The sequence below is a fragment of the Parus major genome, chromosome 2, assembly GCF_001522545.3.
Source record: "Parus major isolate Abel chromosome 2, Parus_major1.1, whole genome shotgun sequence".
NCBI classification, from domain to species: Eukaryota; Metazoa; Chordata; class Aves; order Passeriformes; family Paridae; genus Parus; species Parus major.
In genome coordinates, this window is record NC_031769.1 from 132,501,487 (window position 1) to 132,519,976 (window position 18,490).

The 18,490-nt window shown below is 38.4% G+C and overlaps 1 long non-coding RNA gene across 2 annotated transcripts in view; it reads left to right on the forward strand.

Moving 5' to 3' along the window:
• The window catches only part of LOC107199834, a 55,880-nt gene extending 42,902 nt beyond the window's left edge, over positions 1-12,978 (forward strand). For both annotated transcript variants that reach the window (XR_004496215.1, XR_004496213.1), the window contains exon 6: positions 12,453-12,978. This is a non-coding gene — a long non-coding RNA (uncharacterized LOC107199834). The remainder of the gene's footprint in view (positions 1-12,452) is intronic.
• The last annotated feature ends 5,512 nt before the right edge of the window (positions 12,979-18,490 follow it).

An 18,490-nucleotide genomic window follows, 5' to 3' on the forward strand; every position in this document is an offset into this window, starting at 1 on the left:
TGAAGGCATGCAACACCTCAAGAGGTGAGTGCTGAAACTCAGGGAATAAACAGAGATATTCTTTCTGGTGATTTAGTAATATTCTTACTGGCATGGAATCATGACAGAATTTTCTAAGTGGCTGATGTAATGCCATACCTTACTTTTTAGAGATCCCATAGCAAGCACAATATGTGGGGAATGTATAATGAGCCATTAGAAAATTTGAAGCCTGTAAATATCTGGAGGCCACCGGTCATGTTTATTGGCTGCCATTTAGGAAACAGGGGACAGCTGCTATAATAGAAAGTGAAATGTCAGAATTTTCAATCAATATATTCTACACTTAGGAAGGGTATGCAAAGTCTGGAACAGATAAAAATGGCAACTTCCTTCCCTAATCCTTACCAATCTCATCTACAGTGCTCTGTCACAGATTGCTTATGTATTTGGTGAATATAGCAGACATCATGACATAATGTACTACAAATGTTAAAAGGGCAAGTGATAGTTGTAGTTTATTTTTTATGCATACAAATGTTCAATTACACTCTGCCAAGTGTAAATCTTGGCAAATATTTGACAAAAATAATCTAAGGATGGCATTACCAGACAAGAGTGTAAATCCATGTATTCAGAAATGTACATTGTTCTACCAGATGGAAATGTCAGGACAGTTGGCATTCAGAGAATTATGAAATTCCCAGCCCTTCCCAGTTTCTCTTTTGTCTGTGTACAGATTCATGGCATCAGCTGGCAGCAAGAGGAGAATTGGTCTCCATATATTTAAAAACAAGGAAATGGAAATTCAGGGGGATTTTTCAGTATCAGATAATATACATTTTGTTTTTAGACATAGCTTACTGTTCATATTTATGTACACAATTAATACATACTTTTTTTTAAAATTGGATTTTTGTTGACAGAAAACATTTATCAAGATTTTACTATAATGGTTCCAAACCCTAAAGAATGCATCAGGATCTGTATAGCTCCCACTGAAAGTAATATGATTGAGTGTTCAAATAGCCACTAAACGAAGACAATACCATAAGTAATTGGAAAATTCTGCTAGTCACAAGGAATAATAGCCTAATGAAGCAACAAAAACAAAGCTCAAGATGGGTAAAAGGACGAAGTTCATTTTCACACAGAGTTTTGCAAGTACAATTGTTTTATGCAGAAACCATTTAATGACTATCTGTTTAGCTATTTTAATGGACAAAATACAGAACCTGATGCCAGATTTTTTTTAATGAAAATGAGAGTTAAAACCTACTTAATTTCTTGACCATTTCTCTCTACTAGTCTGGAGGAAACAAGACAAAACTTTTTCATTTTACATCAAATTATCAGAAAAATTGTAGGCACTAAAGTCCAAAGGAGTGAAAGTATGCAGAACCATTGCTTAACAGAGAAAGAGCAAATGAAAACTTTGTCTCTTCACTTGGTGGAGAGGAATAGAAGTTTGTATCCCCTCATAAGCTTCTTCTTTCCTATCATGAAGCAAGAAGATTAAGATTTCTTCCCATATAGTTTCTGTTTTAAAAGACTGGAGTATTTGTGAAAATGTGCCTCAGCACTTGTTAATTTTTTTATTCTTTGCCTTCATATCTTCACCCTTCCAAAAAAAAAAAAGACATTGGAGACAAGAGGAGATTGAATAGCTGAATTATCAAACCAAGCACTGGTTATTCTCAGGTCCTATTTAGCTCATGTGGTACTGACTGACTGCACTCCTCATAAGGGTGACAAAAATCAGGAAGCCTTGTAGGAGCAAGGTCTGCTCAGTTTGGGAAACTCAGTAAATCCAATGGATCTGGGTATTTTTGGCTGGGTTCTAGTTCACTAGTATAACATATGTGAGGCAAGAAACATAGCAATTAACACATTAGTTCCTTAGAAAATCAACACAGTTCAGATTAGGTGGGAACAATGCTGATTATTACCCTTGATTTGCCCATATGACTTCTTTCAAGTGCTTATCAATAAAATGTACATTGATTTAAATTCTGGTCTCTAAAACCAAACAAAATAAAAAAAAAAAAAATCCTTGTCTAAAAATCCAAAGGAAAATCCTCATTTCTGATTTCTCTTGAAGCAATAAAAATAATATATTAAAATGTTGACTAAAGCAAAACACCATCAGAATTCAAATGCAGAAGACACAAACTACAGCTGTGGAGAGAATGAATCCGTGACTGACATAAGAATGAGACTGGCAGTATCTTCTCCATCAAATGAGGAAGATGGCTGATGCATATTGTTTGCTCAGTTTACACAGTCACCTGATTATTAAAGTATTTATATGGTATTAGAAATCTATTAGGCAGTGGACTGGAGAGTTGGGTTTGTAACTTCCCATGCACACATCCTGAATGTTATCAGCAACCCCCTCAATTTATCCTAAGCACTGGATTCCTTCTGTGCAATGAACAGGTTACAAAGGTTCTCAGATAATTCAGTGATTGTGGATTTTTTTTTACCATAAATAACATTTTATTTACATTGCTTTGTGGAAATATAAAAAATACTGTTCTTAAGAGATTAATGGCATGCTGAATATGCTGCAAATATTTGTGATTAGAAAACTAGCATCAATTGAGAAAAAAAAAGGAAAATACATAACACTAATATGTAATTCTCATGTAAAACTGGGGGTCTTATTTGGGATTAAATGACTAGTTAGAAAGGATGGCTTGCCTAATTTGCCTGCTAGGCCAGGATATTTGGCATGACAAATAATAAAACAAAAACATTGAGGCAAAAATGTTAAAAATTTGTTAACATTTATTTAATTAATTCATTCTCTACAAAGACATTAATTCTCTACGAAGGATCATGTACTAGTGATTGAGGATGAAAATAGAAAAAAAAACCACCAAACAACAATTTTAGAAAGAGAAAAGTCACCCCATAAGCATATCTGGACACATACAAACATATTTATATAATTGAAACATTACTGTCAGAGTAACAGACTGGAAATATCAGTAAACAGTTCTGGAAAGGAACAGTAAAATTTAGGTCCTGAAAAAAAATATTACTGTTATACCTTAGCTTTGAACCAGTTGACCAGGTAGAAAAATTGTCATCTCTTCTCCAGTGGACTCAAAATATCATTACAAGTAAAAAATGAAAGATAATCAACCACAAAACTTATTTCTATAGGGAGCTGTTCAGAGGGTTGTAGATTCTTAAACAATAACAAGAAAAATTATGGGGAGCTGTCCTGAAACTATTACCTCTAATTTTCCTTGTTTAAAACCACATTTCTAAAAAGGTCATATGTTCAAGTCTATTTGGTTTGAATAGTTAATTTCGTTTGAAAATGCAACCTATTAAATTGTAATTGTTTTTATGTTGTCTGTACCTTGTTGGGTTGTGGTAATGGCCACATTACATTCTGCCTGGGATAAATGCTTCAGAGCTGACACCTTCTTAAGAAAATTATTTATTTTTTTTTCCTTTGGTGAATCACCAAGTTATTTTTTTTTTTATCTATTGCAAACACAGGGGAATTTATCAACACTTTTAACTGTTGGATGTATGTCACTGTTTGGTTTGTGTTTCCCTTCTGAAAGGAGGCATTAGATGAAACATCTTGTTCCTTACAGGTCCTCTCTGTTTGCAATGGAAATCCCTGAAAGATAATAAAACCCACAATGCTGTTACTTGCAGCCTTGCTTTTGAGAGTAGAGCAGCATCTTAAAGGATCTGCTTCCCATCAAGTCAAAGGATGGAGTAATTCTGCTCATACTGGAAACAGCCAAGTAACAAGTGGAAAATATGCACTTCATTAGGAGAATATAAGAGTTTGTTTCGGGGACAAAACTTCTAATAAAACTCTACCAATCTAGATTTCAGGAATTGAAATTTCAGCCCTGAAATTCCAGGTGGACTGGGCCCTGACAGAGAGAAATGAAGAAGAAGGTTTCAGCCTTCTGAGTACCGTAAGGCAAATACAGTTAGATGGTTCATTTGCAGTAAAAACAATTGTTTACCCTGGAGAACACAATCTGTGGAGCTCTCAGAGCACTTTCCAGTGCCTATAGAGGGCCTCAAGAGAGCTGGAGAGGGACTTTTTCTGAGGGTTTGTAGTGACAGGACAAGAGGTAATGGCTTTAAACTGAATGTGGGTGTGTTAAATTGGATATTAAGAAGTTCTTTACTGTGAGTGTGATGAGGCACAGGAACAGGATGCCTAGAGAAATTGTGAATGCCTCACCCCTGGAAGTGCTCAAGACCAGGCTGGATGGGGCTCTGAGCAACCTGGTCTAGTGGAAAGTGTTCCTGCCCATGGCAGGGGTTTGGAGCTAGAATATCTTTAAAGTCCCTTCCAGCCCAAACTATTCCCTGATTCCATCCCACAGTGTGCAACTGGGAAGTCATACACCTTGTTGGGCACAAATAATAATTTCCACGGCTACAAATAAGATATGTGTGAAAACAAGGATTTCAGGATTTGAAGAGTGTAGGTTCCAGGATAGAAGCCTTGCCTAAATGCTGATCCTGAAGCCTAGTAACACCATTAAATATTGAACAATAAAACAAACCTTACCAGATTTAGATTTATAGAATGTTGCTAATCAACAGTACAATAAGATTGCAGTTTTTAAGAATGAATCCTGTGCTACTTCTCAGAAATGCCACTACGTCAGTTCTGGGCAAAACTTTGTAACTGGGGGAAAAAAATAAAATTTTAACAAAACGTGAAAACAAAATATAGAATTGTTTAGTGCAGATTTGTGCTCATTACCATTTCCTGAAATGTTTATACTGACTTAAATAGTGCTGAATCAAGCCTTGAAGTGACCTGAAAGGCTATATGGAATTATGACTCTGACTCATTGGTAAATTGTGTAATTTTAAAATTTGAATAATCGTACGTCAGTGATAATGACAGAAAACTAAAGTAAATAAAAGAAAGGATTGACTCAAACTTCAGAAAAGTTATTAAAGCACAATATAGTCCTTAAAGCAAACCAGAAATAAATTAACCACTGTGCATTTATTTATTTTTCTCTATATGGCACAATACATATCTTTGGAAGGAGATTATGATCTCTTCAATGATTTCTCATTCAATTTGTCAAGTAAAGTATTTTATATTTGGCTATTTTTCGTCCTTGGTCAGTATTTGTTACATTTCTATATTGTCAGCTGCATATGAGCAATTTTCATTAATAGAAACTGTAATGAAATTAGTGCACTGAAATTATCTATATGAGAAAAAATACTGATACTCCCAAACCGGAGATTTCCATGTCTGTGATCTCCATTGAATGTCCAGATATTACTTAAAGGAAGTAACTAAAAAGATCACTTATAGCAGCTTTGTGACCTCATGACAAATCCTCACTAAGACTTGTGGCTGGCTCAAGGGCATTCTTACTAATTAGTCTGATGAGGATTTTAGTATTCTTAGTGCTTTTATTGAAGATGAGAGGCACTAATGATCAAGCCAGATGACCTGTTTTGTTTAAGATGTACTATGACTAATGCACATTTCAAACTAAAACAGATAAAGAAATATGACAATAACTATCTAAAGACAGAAGATCAAAATTATATTTGGATGTGAAGCAGGCCAGATATACTCAAATAGTACCAGCCTGAATTTCTAACATAACTTTGAAGCATTAATTGACTCCTCTTGAGGTCCGAGTGCATAAGTGAACAGGAAAGAACTGGAGGTGATATCTTGATCTCTTTTAAGTAAGGGTTTCAATCTAAATGTCTTTCCAGATCCTAAATGATGATCAGTGGTTATTAACAGTGCTGTTATTCTTTCCTCTAAACACTGCAAATATTTGCAATAACTGTAAAAAAAAATAAATACTATTTGACTAATGTGAAGCTTTCTGCACTGGTTTATGTCATTTATTTGAACAGAAGAATGTAGTTCTGGGAGAAACTGTGGAAAGATATTCAATCCATCTTTGTACTCCACTTACACCTTGTCTGGGGTAGTTGCCAGAGCTACCCAACCATTTGCTGATGTTAACATTTTGTACTGTTAGCATTAACTAAAAAATTGAAAAAAACCCTTCAAATATTTTAATTTCAGAACTGTGAGTATTTCTACTCCTATCTCTTTATGTAAGTTGCACTTAATTGTATCTTTAACCAAAATCCGAAGTACAGGATGTTGTGTAGGCAAATATGCTTATACATTTTATTCTGGCTACAGGAAATAGAGGATTTCCAGATCAAGGCAGTCAAGGCCCTGCAAAGATGAAGAGTGGAATAACTACAGATAAATATCTCATAAATACTTTAAAATATTTCTTTTGGAAATTACAGGGAGGGGGGCTTGGTGGTTGGTTGCAACAAGTAGGGAAACTAACTGCATAGAACAGCATAATGATTGAAAAAATATTCATGCCTCTAGTGATTTGGATTTATCACTTCATACATCATTTAAAACACATTGAAATGAGTCTATTAAATCAGAACATACCCTTAAAACAGGACTGAAAAAAGTGAGTCAGTACACTTTGAAGTTACACTTTGAATTTTACACTTTGAATTCCTGCAGTATTCCTGCCTTGGATTACTGGGTATGATTCAGTTGTCCAGGTAAAAGTGTGTATTGTCATTTGAGATGCCACAGGTATCTCTCCTGTCTGCTTTTTATGTCTTCTGAAGGGCAGTGGTCTGCTGCACCTGCTCCAGTGCAATTTCTGCCAGCCCCACGTAGGTATCTCGGAAAGCCTGCAGCATCTCAAACAGCTGCAGACTGGATCCCACCAGCTGTGTTCAGTAGTAGCTGTAAACCACAACTCATGCTAAAATAGTGACAAAATGTCCAGACAAAAATGCCTTTTTCAGGGTAGGAGATATGGAGATGTCTCACATTTGCCTTGCATCTTGTCAAAATTTGATGTTTCTGGCAGCTGGGGAATCTTTTATTAGTGTGCTATGAGCAGTCCCCAACATTCATGAGTCAGTGAATTTTTCAGCTTCAAAAATATTACAAATCCAGGCAGAGATTTTGCCAATGCATATGGTACTGCCTAAAAAGAGAGAGGCTAATCAAAGCTGAAGCTTTATGGACTCTTTTATCATGAATGTGAAAAGAGAGGGAAAAGTCAACATTCCTACGAAATCTTTGAATACCAAAGGTAGCCACCCTCTCTGCAGATTTGGAAGGTATGTTACTATTGTTTTGCAAGAGGGCTCCTTCAATTAATATTTTGTTTCATTGGGGATTACTAAGGCCTTTGATCCTAAAATATCATAACTAATGCACACTTTTCAAGTGCTAAGCCTTATTCAATGAAATAAAAAGGAGAAAGGGAAAAATAAACATGCTCAGGACAGACATAGCTATTGGGTGCAGATTCATAGTTTACTGTCCTTAATATAAAAATTCCCTAAGGGTTATGGCCAAAGTTGAAAAATATTTGTCAGCACTGCAGTGGTAATAGAACCAAAGTAACACAAAATGTAGATCCAAATGTCTGCTGAGCCTTAATCTAGTGAAGTGGTCCACACAAGGAAATCTTTTCAAAGGTTAGGCAAACGTGTTCAGATCTGTATGATTCAGATCATGGACCTGAAATCACACCCTGGGTAAGTCCAGTAAGCCAAATATTTAGGACACTAAACTAGATAACAGATAACTGGGTTTTCCTCTTATGTTTGTTTATTGCAACCCAGCACCAATATTTTCTCTAAATGATGTCTTAACTAATAAGATACAGCCTCTCATTTTCTCTTTTACCCCTATCTTCTGTCCTGCCCCTGGTGTAATAAGTAGTTTTCTATACAAAATAGTTCAGGCTGAAAAGGTAAAAGAGAAGATGGTCCTCCTTTGCACAGCAAATTCTCTTGGGCTTTGGGGAACAGAGGCTCAAATGGTGTCTCTGAAAGTGACATAATTGTAGCTAAACTTATCACTAGGAGATATACGTGATTGGGCATTCATTAAATTTAAAATAGTTAAATGAGAGAATGTCTAGTTTGAGGCAGTTTCAACTCAAGTTTCAACCAAAGCCATGACTTTAAGGTGATGTTAGGTAGCAGTGCAGTAACATTTTGACAGCCTTAACATAATTTAATATACAAATGAGAAAAAAAAATGGAAATGAAGTGCAGCAGTACAAGATGTCTGAGTGGCATGAGGAATGGGTAAGAACAGCAGAAGATTCAAAATAAGCCAAAATAAGAAATGTTAAGAGTTCTGAACAAATTATATTATTAAGTGTATGTGTAAAGCAATGCTTACTGACTTGCAAAAATCTTTAATGGCATAGAACATATTAGTAAGAATATCTCCAGAAGCTAAAAGAAATGTGAATTTTTAGGAGGGGATGATCAACAAAAAGTAAATGTTTTTGAACCAAGCTGTTTCAAAAGATTGTGTCATCCTGAGCCTATAATTCATAATGAGAGACAGTGAATGTACAACTTACAAGGAGATATCAGAAACAATATGTCAAGTCTAAATGAAGCTTTATACATGCTCAGAAATACCTTGAGTGTTGGAACATTTTGAGTAAGCTCAGCTGCTAGAGCAATATCGCTCCAATCAATGCTGTGCCAGCCCATTGCACACCATAGCAACACTTAGAGTAAGTTATACAAATGCAAAAGGAATGCAGAAGGAGAGCTGAAAATTCCTAATTCATAAGACAAGTGTAATTTAAGAAACAAGGTTTTGTTTGGGATGTAGAAAGATCCCTACAGAGAGAGACCATTTCCCTGTTGGCGTGCTCCAAGCTCTGTTTGCAAATAGATAATAACTGTAGAGTACTTTCAGTTCAGTGCTGAAGACTTGAAGCCTGCCATTTCAGAAGGCTTTTGGGAATAACCTTTCCTCACTTTGATCCCTCTGAATCCCTTCTATCCTTTTCTATTTGATCTGCCTTAGGCCTGTTTTTTTTTTTTTTTAATAAGTTCTTAGGAACACATGAAAAGATGAATCAGTTACAAGTAGAACTTCCAGTCAATACTCAGTAGGTAAGTATGCTGGTTTCATAATGCTTGCCAATGGAAGAGATCTAATCCAGCCTGTACAAATCTAAAATGGAAAATACATTTCTTTCTGAACAGTGAGCTGTCTGATGCTCAAATGGTGTCAGAAGAAGGGCAAATAAATAGAGATTTATGGGTCAACAGGAAGTCCATCCTCAGAAATAATTGTCAGCTGATTTTATCTCTTGAGGAATTTCAGTGATCACATATCAGCACTATCATTATCACAACTGTTAGCAGAAGACATTAATGCAATATTATGGATGCTAAATTCTGACAGTGCCTGTACAGATTACAGGCCGCACAGCTTCTCAGGCTGGGCCTGAGAAAGTAGACTGGGAAAAATATGAGAAAGAATTAAAACAATCCTCAGGAACACAAAACAACCTTGCAGGTGTTGTTATGTGTTCCTTGTTTTCCTTGCAGGAGAAAGTCAGGGGGGTGGTGTACCCCACTGACCAATGATGGTAATGTAGCAGTTTACTAACCAATAAGAGTTTCCTTTCTGTACTTTCCACGTATCTGTCTATAAAGCAAGCCTGCAAGCAATAAACTAAAGGATCCTCTTGTTCTGACTCCCTGAGAGTCTGTGTCGTTCCTTCCAGCCGTTCCCAATCGGAACGACACAATATTATAACTATATTGCTGTTAGAACATGGGTATGGTCCCATGGACATCAATGGTAAGGTTTCATTTACTTTCACATGAGCTAATTCAGGTTGTTAAACAGCAATGAGCAAGCTGTTTGAATTGGATTTATCTAACTTCAGAAATCTAGAAGTTAAGCATCATGTCTAAGTTACACATCTATGTTTCCAGTGCAGTGAATGACTGGATGCATCTCCAGAGTGTGCTTCATTTCACTCTGAGCTTATGTCTAAAAGAGGTGGGAGGAATTACCCACTTTCCGTCCCCTGACTATAGTGAAGCCTCGATCACTGCCTTGACTTGCTTCCTAAGTTTTAGATTACTAGAGATGAATGATTTCTGTAGAATGCAAGTCCAATTGCAACAGCCATGTCATTGTAACATTAGTTTCTTCACACAGCATGTGCTGGTTTTGGCTACCATAATTAGTTTTCTTCATAATAGCTGATATGGTTTTGGATTTGTGCAGGAAACTATTGATAATTCAGGGATGCTTTTGTTATTGCTGAACAGTGCTTGAAGAGTCAAGACTTTTTCTTCTTCTCACCCCACCCCACCAGCAACGTGTTTGGGGGTGGACAAGAATTTGGAAGGTAACACAGCTGGCACAGCTGACCCCATCTGACCAAAGGGATATCCTAGATTATATGGCATCATGCTCAGCATATAAATCTGGGGAAGAAGAAAGGGAGGATGTTTAAAGTAATGTTGTTTTTCTTCCCAAAACACCATTAAATCTGATGGAACCTTGCTTTTCTGGGGATGGATGAACATCTCCCATCCCACAGGAAGCAGTGAATGCACACCTTGTTTTTCTTTGTTATAGGCACAGATTTTGCTTTACTTATTAAACTTTATCTCAACCCTTTCAGTTCTCTCCCCCATTCCACCAGGGGAGAGTCTGCAAGCAGCTGTGTGGAGCTAAGTTGCCAGGTGGGGTAAACCACTACCCAGTGGAAGACACAGACAAGCAATGGTAATATTCTCTTTGGCTTACTCAGGTTAAAAGAGATTAAGAGTTTATTTGATGTGGCAGAGAGAAAAAGTCTGTATTAGAAAAGCAACCAACAGTAAGACAAAAGTATTGTATTAAGTATTTTTTTTTGCTTACTAAGACGGAGATCTTCAGCTCATCCATTCATTGCTCCTAGTGGTAACAATTATATTAACAATATTTCTGATGATATGTAGTGTAGACAGTTATGTCAGTACATCTCACATCCATTACACTTGGTAAAGCTCTGTAAGATGAAGAAAAAGTTGGTAATAAGTCAAGTTAGTAACTTTACTTCAGTAGCATATCTCTAATTAACCACTGAACGACATCCAAGCTCTGCAAGTGGAGTCAACACTGAAGAGGTCTCTCCATCTCCCATCATTTATTTTATTACTCGATAGAGCTAGCATAACATGTTTCCCTGTAACTTTACACTTGTGATCAAGGCCAAAGTAAAAGAGAACCTTAAAAGGGATATTAGAAATTTGCTTGGAATGGAATTTGCTTGCCCTGTTGGAGGCCATAATCGTAAATTGTTTTGGATGGTCAATAATTTAAAAATATGTGTCCTTTAGCAAGGAAAGGTAGGAATAAAGGAAGGTAGAGTCATTTGGTGGACTATTTTCTTCATATTCTAAGGTATTTTTCATTTATATATATATGTGTGTATATATGTGTATCATGTAGAATACTTTGTAATTTCTTCTTCAAGTGTATCACTGCAATGAAGAGGGAGATTATGTTAGAAGCTGCCTCAGCCATGGAACCTACTGAAAGACATGTACATCTCCTACCAATCCAGAAAAATCTGGATGTGCCAAAAGGGAGGAACAGTGTGACACCAAGAGAAATTAGCTTATTGCTCAAGACATTGCTGGTAAAGTTTAGTGATTATCTTGTTGTGATACAAAAGTTAACTCACCAATATGAGATGGGAAAAAACAAATGGCTACATGACAGTGAAAAGTAAATAGTGTGTTTTCTTCAACACTAGTATTTTTAACCTGTAAAACACATGGTTTTGTCAATAGATGCACTCAACACCAGCCACAATTACTTTCCAAACCATGCACCAATAACACAAACCAATGTTAGTACTGATACTTCTTTAAAATTGCCATTCTGTATTTTTCCTCTCAGTAAACATCCTTTTTTGATGTAACTTTGCATTAAAAACAACACTTTAGGGCCTCTGCTCAATATTCTAGAAATTTTTCTGTAAATCTTCATTTTGTTTTTGGAACAGTACAAGAGTAACTTAAAGTCTCTGAAGTGTAACACTCTTTACCCAAGTCCCAAGGGATAAAAATGCTTAATACATGATTAAAATCAAGTTCTATTTTTTAAAGCGTGCATTCCACTTTTGATGTAATCTACAGAGAGAGCAGGCTTTTAGAAATGATGCAAGCTGACAATTGATGTCTAGCTTATTGACATTTAGAAGGGTAATTGTTTGCTGGCAGCTTGTCCAGAAGAAGTTTCAGAAGCCTCAGTGTACACATTACCCAAAGCTCTCACTGAAGGCCAATCTTCAAATGTCACTGTACAACATAAACAGATAAAAGGTTATCCTAATTAAAGCTGTGATGAGATAGTTCAAGACTATTAAAAAGAGGAAAGGAATTATTACAAAGTAGTCTAAATAAAATCTTTAGTAAGAGAGGAGGATTTTGTTGCTGGTTTGTTATGCTGGTTTTTTTTTTAATTTGAAAACAAGATATTGAAGAGGTATATAAAGGATACTTTTATTCAAGTAGCTTCATTTTTGATTTGTATTAATTCTCATTTTATATAACTTTTTCTAAACTTTTAGAAATGGAATGTTCTTTCTGGAAATTTTTGACAGGTCTTGCAGGAATAACTGAGATCATGGGGAGCACCAGAAGAGGCTACATGAAAAGGTCATGTGGAAGATTAAAACAGTGCCAAGAAGAGTATGGCAGCCTCTCTCCTTATTCACTGCTGTGTTGAATCCCTTTTTTGTGTGAAATAAAATCTTATTATTGTGTACAAGGACACATCTGCCTTACTGTTGCCATCTTGTCACAAATACTATTCCCTTTTTCAGCCCCCAGCAAACTGTGAAAGAAGCTGTTCTGATATGAGGGTGTGTATATGAGTTCTGCCAGCTTGAAAATTCAACATGTATCTAATGACTTAAAGAGGCAAAGTCTGAACAATAAGAAGCACTGGGGAAGATCCAGCATTAGTGAGTCCACCATCTCCTCAAGTTCCCCACTGTGGACACCATTTGGCTACTTTTCCCTTTTTGTCTGAGCAACTCTGCAGAAAGGACTTAGGAAACATCCTATATGAACCTATTGGTTTTTTAAAAAAAATATTTTGTTTTTTTTAATAAATCTTATGCGAAGCTATAAGAATTGCAATAAATTCTGTGATACATCTTCTCATGGCAAATCTCTTGTCTTCCCCCTCACTGCTCCCCAGTGAGTTTCTGTCCCACCACTCATTGTTGCACTGCTGCCAAAGGTTCTATTGCAAGACCTGAAGATTCGGGGTTTTATTGTCATATAATTGACATGTTGGTGTTAGCCCTGAACAAGCCATAGGAGAAATTAAGAAGTTCACAGGATAATGCCTAGCATCTCAAAAAGGGAACAGAGATGACAACACTCACTACACCAGATTTTCACATGAGGGTAGTTGCTGTCAATCTCTCATCATGAGTGACTGGTGTAGCACCCACATTTAGAAGAATTAGAAATGTAAATGTAAGTAGTTTTCCTTTCATATACCATGATTAGATGAAAAATTGTAATTAAAATACCAGGCAGGTCAGCAGTGCATAGACTAATTAATTCCTCACCGATACAACCTCACCATGTGGTGACACAACAAGAAACTCTTTCTGCACTACAGCCATTTCCCCCAAAGACAGTGCAACAGCAGAACATTGCACTGTGTTGAATTAGAGGGTGCAAATACATGTACAGTTTCTGCTGGTATTTTAGGTCTTGAACACATTCCTCAGTGTATACCCTTGAACAGACTGGAAAAGATTACTTCAAAGTAGCAGAAGCTGAAAAAATACTTCCTGAAGTGACTTGAACTTAGGCTTCAAAACCTACACACTCCGTCTTAGAGCTCTAGCTGCATTCTGAAGAGTGTGTTGCTAGGGATAGAATGATAGTTCCCAGTCTTTGATTAATTCTTTTAAACATATCTACAGTGTGGGACAAACTGTGTATGGTACTGTGAGCAATTATGTCCATACTTAATTTCCCTGACCCCACTCTGTCTGCATTCTGTCAAGACTTCCTCCTCCAGAATTGTCATACATATTCTGCCCCATGCATTTCCACATTCTGTTCCTCCAGAAGTGATTGAGATCTCCCACAGCTTTACCTCAGCTCCATACAAGAGTGCTGCAATGCTTTCTTCTTACACTCCACAAACCCTACTGAAGAGCCAGTGGTGCCCTTACCCAGTGGGCTGCTGATTACAGGGGTGCCTCCTTTGCCTGCTGCTCATTGAACCTGCTGCTGCTCCTGTGTCTCCTCCCTTTGGAAAGCCTTCATCTCTTGGTCACCCATCTGCAGCATCAAGGCAGGGAATGCTCAGCAGCAACAAGAGCACAGTGCCACTCTGTGGAGCCACCCCAAAACACCCAGTTCTCTCAGTCTTCCTAAAAAGTACATATTCACAAAATCATTCCTCATCTATGAGGTTAATCCGTGGCATTAAGCAAGCATTAATATTACAGATTTGTAGCCAGCTTGCTTTGCAGATACTCAAACTGAAGACTGATTTCAAAACTTTGTCTTCCTGCTGAAAACTCTTTGTCCTCTCTCCTAAAATGCAGACTTGCTTCAGATCTGTCAGCTATGTTTTTGGGACCTTTCCGTATCCTGTTTTGGATCCAGGATTCACAACCCTTTTTTGCCAAATATAGGTCTACTGCCTACACAGCAAGAAAACATTTGGAGATGTGACATAAGAGTCAAGATAGGAAGGTATTTAAAAAGACTATGAAATTATGAAGGGAAAATATAGCCAACGAGACCTGTTTATGTAAATTGGTGTATTGGATTGTGCTGGATTAGAGAGCCCACAATGAAGGTAAATTACTCATCTATTGGATTTTATTTCCATGTAAAGATAGTCTAAGTATAGCAGGAGGAATTCTGTGCTATCACATAAGCAGCCAGTCTCACAATAAATGTAAGACAGCATTCCTGCACTTCTTGTTTAGAAAAAAATAAGAGGTAGTGAGGTTATGTCAGTGTAAGTGCAGAAATGAATGCAAAGCAGTTTTGAAGCATGGCTTCTCTGCAGATTTTGCCATGAGTCTGAATCAGAGCAGAGCATTACCATTGCCACAGTTTTAACTGGGTTTTGTGTATGTGTGTGCGTATGTAGTTTCTTCTCAGAAGCTGGTCTAAAAATATTTACAACTGCTTCTGAAGAATGACTCAATTATTCATGGAATTCAGACCTTTATAAATTGTAAGAACAGTTTAGGGCCTGACTTCAAACCTCTTGAAAGCAGTGACTAGTTACCAGCTAGTATCAAGAGGACCTGGATAAGTATAGAAAGATCCACTTTAAAATATGAACTGCTATTGGTTTTATTAAACACTTCAGAAGAGGTAAAATCCTTCCCTTAATCCCCTACCAAACTGAAGTGACAACTATTTCATACATTACATGGAAATTTACTGACATTTACAGAAGGGCAGAAAGGTGCCTTTCAAAAAGCCACTCTTTTGCATGTCATTTCTCCTGTCAGATCAGAATACATTAGAATGTGGAAGAGGATGAGGTAGGCCTACAGTGTTATTAAAAAGCTAGGCATAAAAGAGATCAGTGAAATGGCATAATAATTAATATGAACATTATATGTATTTAAGTTGGCTACCCTAAAACCTTAATTAAAAATTCAAATTAATTTCTTCTTCAGTGATATTTCTCAGGAAATATTTATTCTGCACCTGCTAAAATCTACCACCTACACAACTTCAGCTAAACCAATATCGTGAATAAAAATATTCCATTCTCTCATAGAGGGTAGCAACACAGACTATTATTAAGCTTGCCTGGCACTTTGCATTATAAGCCTCTGCTTCCAATTACTTATAACTGTGTTAGACTCTCACTCTCACGGTTGCCTGCCAGGTGCTACTTCAAGATGACACTTGGAAAATTTCATTCAAAATAGTCAATTACGAAATTAAGACAGGGAAAAAAGATTTCCTTCACTGAAAGTTTCACAAGACTATTGTTCTAAGAAATCCTTTTGCATCAGTTAGCAAAGTCTTTCAGTACTTGAGCAGATTTGCATGCAAAGCTGATGAAGTCTGACACTACTATGTGCTACCACAGTGAGAGACCATTTCTTAAAGCAATATTTAGTCTGTCAGACCAGAGATTGTGTGGTCTGCCATGAGATTTTTATTGCAATGGGGTACTTTTTGTCCACAGAAATCATATTCCCTGACCATTTATACTGCTTTCATTTTACAATTAGCTGCCTTTCCATGTGCAGATAAATGAGAGCAGTCCAGATGAACTGACTGGGCAATATCTCCTGCTAAAATTGAGCACTGGGTGTTTGGTTTTCAGATGTGTCTCTTCCCTCAGGGTCACTGCAGGGTTCTGGCCCAACATTTGTAATTGAGAAGTACAAACATCATGGCTAAGCAACCCAAATTACCTTATAAACAGTTGCATATGAACATGGTCAACAGGAAAAATTGTGGCATGTTTTCATGGTACATATGCACATACTGCAACTGCTCAGATGCCCTGCATGCCTCTTTTATCAGTGAGCCCACACTGGAATTTTGGAGTAGGTAACCACACTCTCATGGCCAACTGATAGCAATGAATAAACATACAGAAAGATAAAAACCTGTAGAAATTGTCCTTATCTGGATACCAGGCATTTTCATAGGTATGTACATCTTCCCATACCAACCCTCCAAATCAGCTGTATTTACAGGTCCAACCCTGGCTGTGCTGTCCTCGTGTCTTGGCCTTTCCAGCCCCTAAGTTACACTCACTGTTCTCTCTGTGTGTCCTGGGCAGTGCAAAGCTCCCCCTGTGGTCAAGGCTGGCAGGCTGGGCAGCTGCGAGGGAGGACCAGGTGGGGAGGAGGGAAGCACAAGGAAAGCTTGTCACTGGCTTCACACTGAGGACATCTGCTTTGTCCCCTTCCTAATCACCAGTATCTGGCAAGGACCCTTGCCTCCTCCTCTCACAGCCGCAGCTGAGGCATAATGGTACACACCCTGTAACATCTTCTCCTATTCTTGCCCAGAAGCATTTGCAGAGCTGCAGTATATCCTACCCTGGTGATGTTTTGTGCTGTTCAGAAGCAACAGCTCTTGAAATAAGGTGGAGTTATTCTACAGAGCTCTTCTTTGGCGCCATGGACAAAGAGGATCTTCACAGCACCTCCTGCCTTTCACAGTCCTTGTTTCAGGCCTCTAGGCTAGCTCTGCCAGCTGTCTGGTTTCACAGTATCTCAGGAAGGCCAGGAGATGGTGAATATGAGAAACCAGCAAGGTTCTAATCTCAGATTCTAAATAATAGTAGCAGGTTCTAAATGCAGATTCATAACATCAGGTTCTAGGAAGATTTTTAGATACTCATGCACAAAAGTGTGACAACATCTAACATAGAATAGTCTCCTTTGTTAAAGTGCTCTTTACTCTTTCCTGTCTCTGAAAGAACCATAGGAGCAACCCTGACTGGCCTGACCTCTCTCACCATCAGTGATAGATACAGTGTCTGAGGGTAGGGGCAGCACAGTCCCTGTCCCCATGTACTGGCCAGCTGTGCAGAAGATGTCTTTCCCCTAGAGAAACTTTCTCTACAGAGAATAAGCACTAAACATGTTGGGTCCTCCAAAAGCAGTGGCCATTGCACATATATGCTTATGACAACCAGTCTGTGTGGAAGATAAGTTACAGGGACGGAAGGTCTGACAAGGACGGGTTATGCTGGGAGCTGCAGGTGAAGAAAGATTGTGAACATCAGGGGTTGCCCACACTTCTACTCAAATGCAGTCACAGATTACTCTGAGTTGGAAGGGATCACAAGTATCAAGCCCAACTTTTAAGTGAATGGCCTGTGCAAGGATCAAACCCACGACCTTGGCATGATTAGCACCATGTTCTGACGGACTGACAGCTGCACTGCCAACGTGCGCTCGCTGTCAGGCTGACATCTGCCTCCCAGTCAGAATGCACTTGTGATTTCATGGATGCTGCACTGTCCTGCCCCCCAGCCAAGCCTGCTGCTGGTGGGCCAGGGGCAGCAGGAGGACACTGTGGGACTGAGGCCACAGGGCCTCCTCACACAGGGCAGTACACACGGCATTTTGCATGTTGGGAAAAGCTATCCCTGTTTCTCTAACAATGTCTTAGAGCACCTGTAAGCGGGCTGCAGGCTGCAATTCTCCCTGTAGGAAGCTGCAAGGCTGGTTGGGCCATGTCTCCTGGCTGGTGGGGAGGCAAGGAGGTGTGTGGGCAGCCACCATCAGGCACAGCAGCTGCTCTGGGACACGATGACACCTGGCAGTGCCATCCTGCCATCCTGGCAGATGCTATCAGCATCAGGAAGGGCTTGCCAAACCTAGGTCAGCAAAATGCTGATCTGCAGGCAGGGGAGGAAGAAGAGGGCCTCCAACACAGGTGAATTTCTGACATTGGGAGTGTACATGGGGCAAAGCAGGGCAGAAGCCTCTGTGCAATGTGTGCTGTCAGGCTCTGTACCCACTTTTGATTGCACAGCTTTCTCAACATCATGGGGATCTCCATGGCGAGCACGTCAGGAGCATGGCAAAGGCAAGACCTTACAGGTCAACTTCTCTGCTCAGGATAGGGCTAAGTTTAGGGATAGTGTAAGGATTATATATAT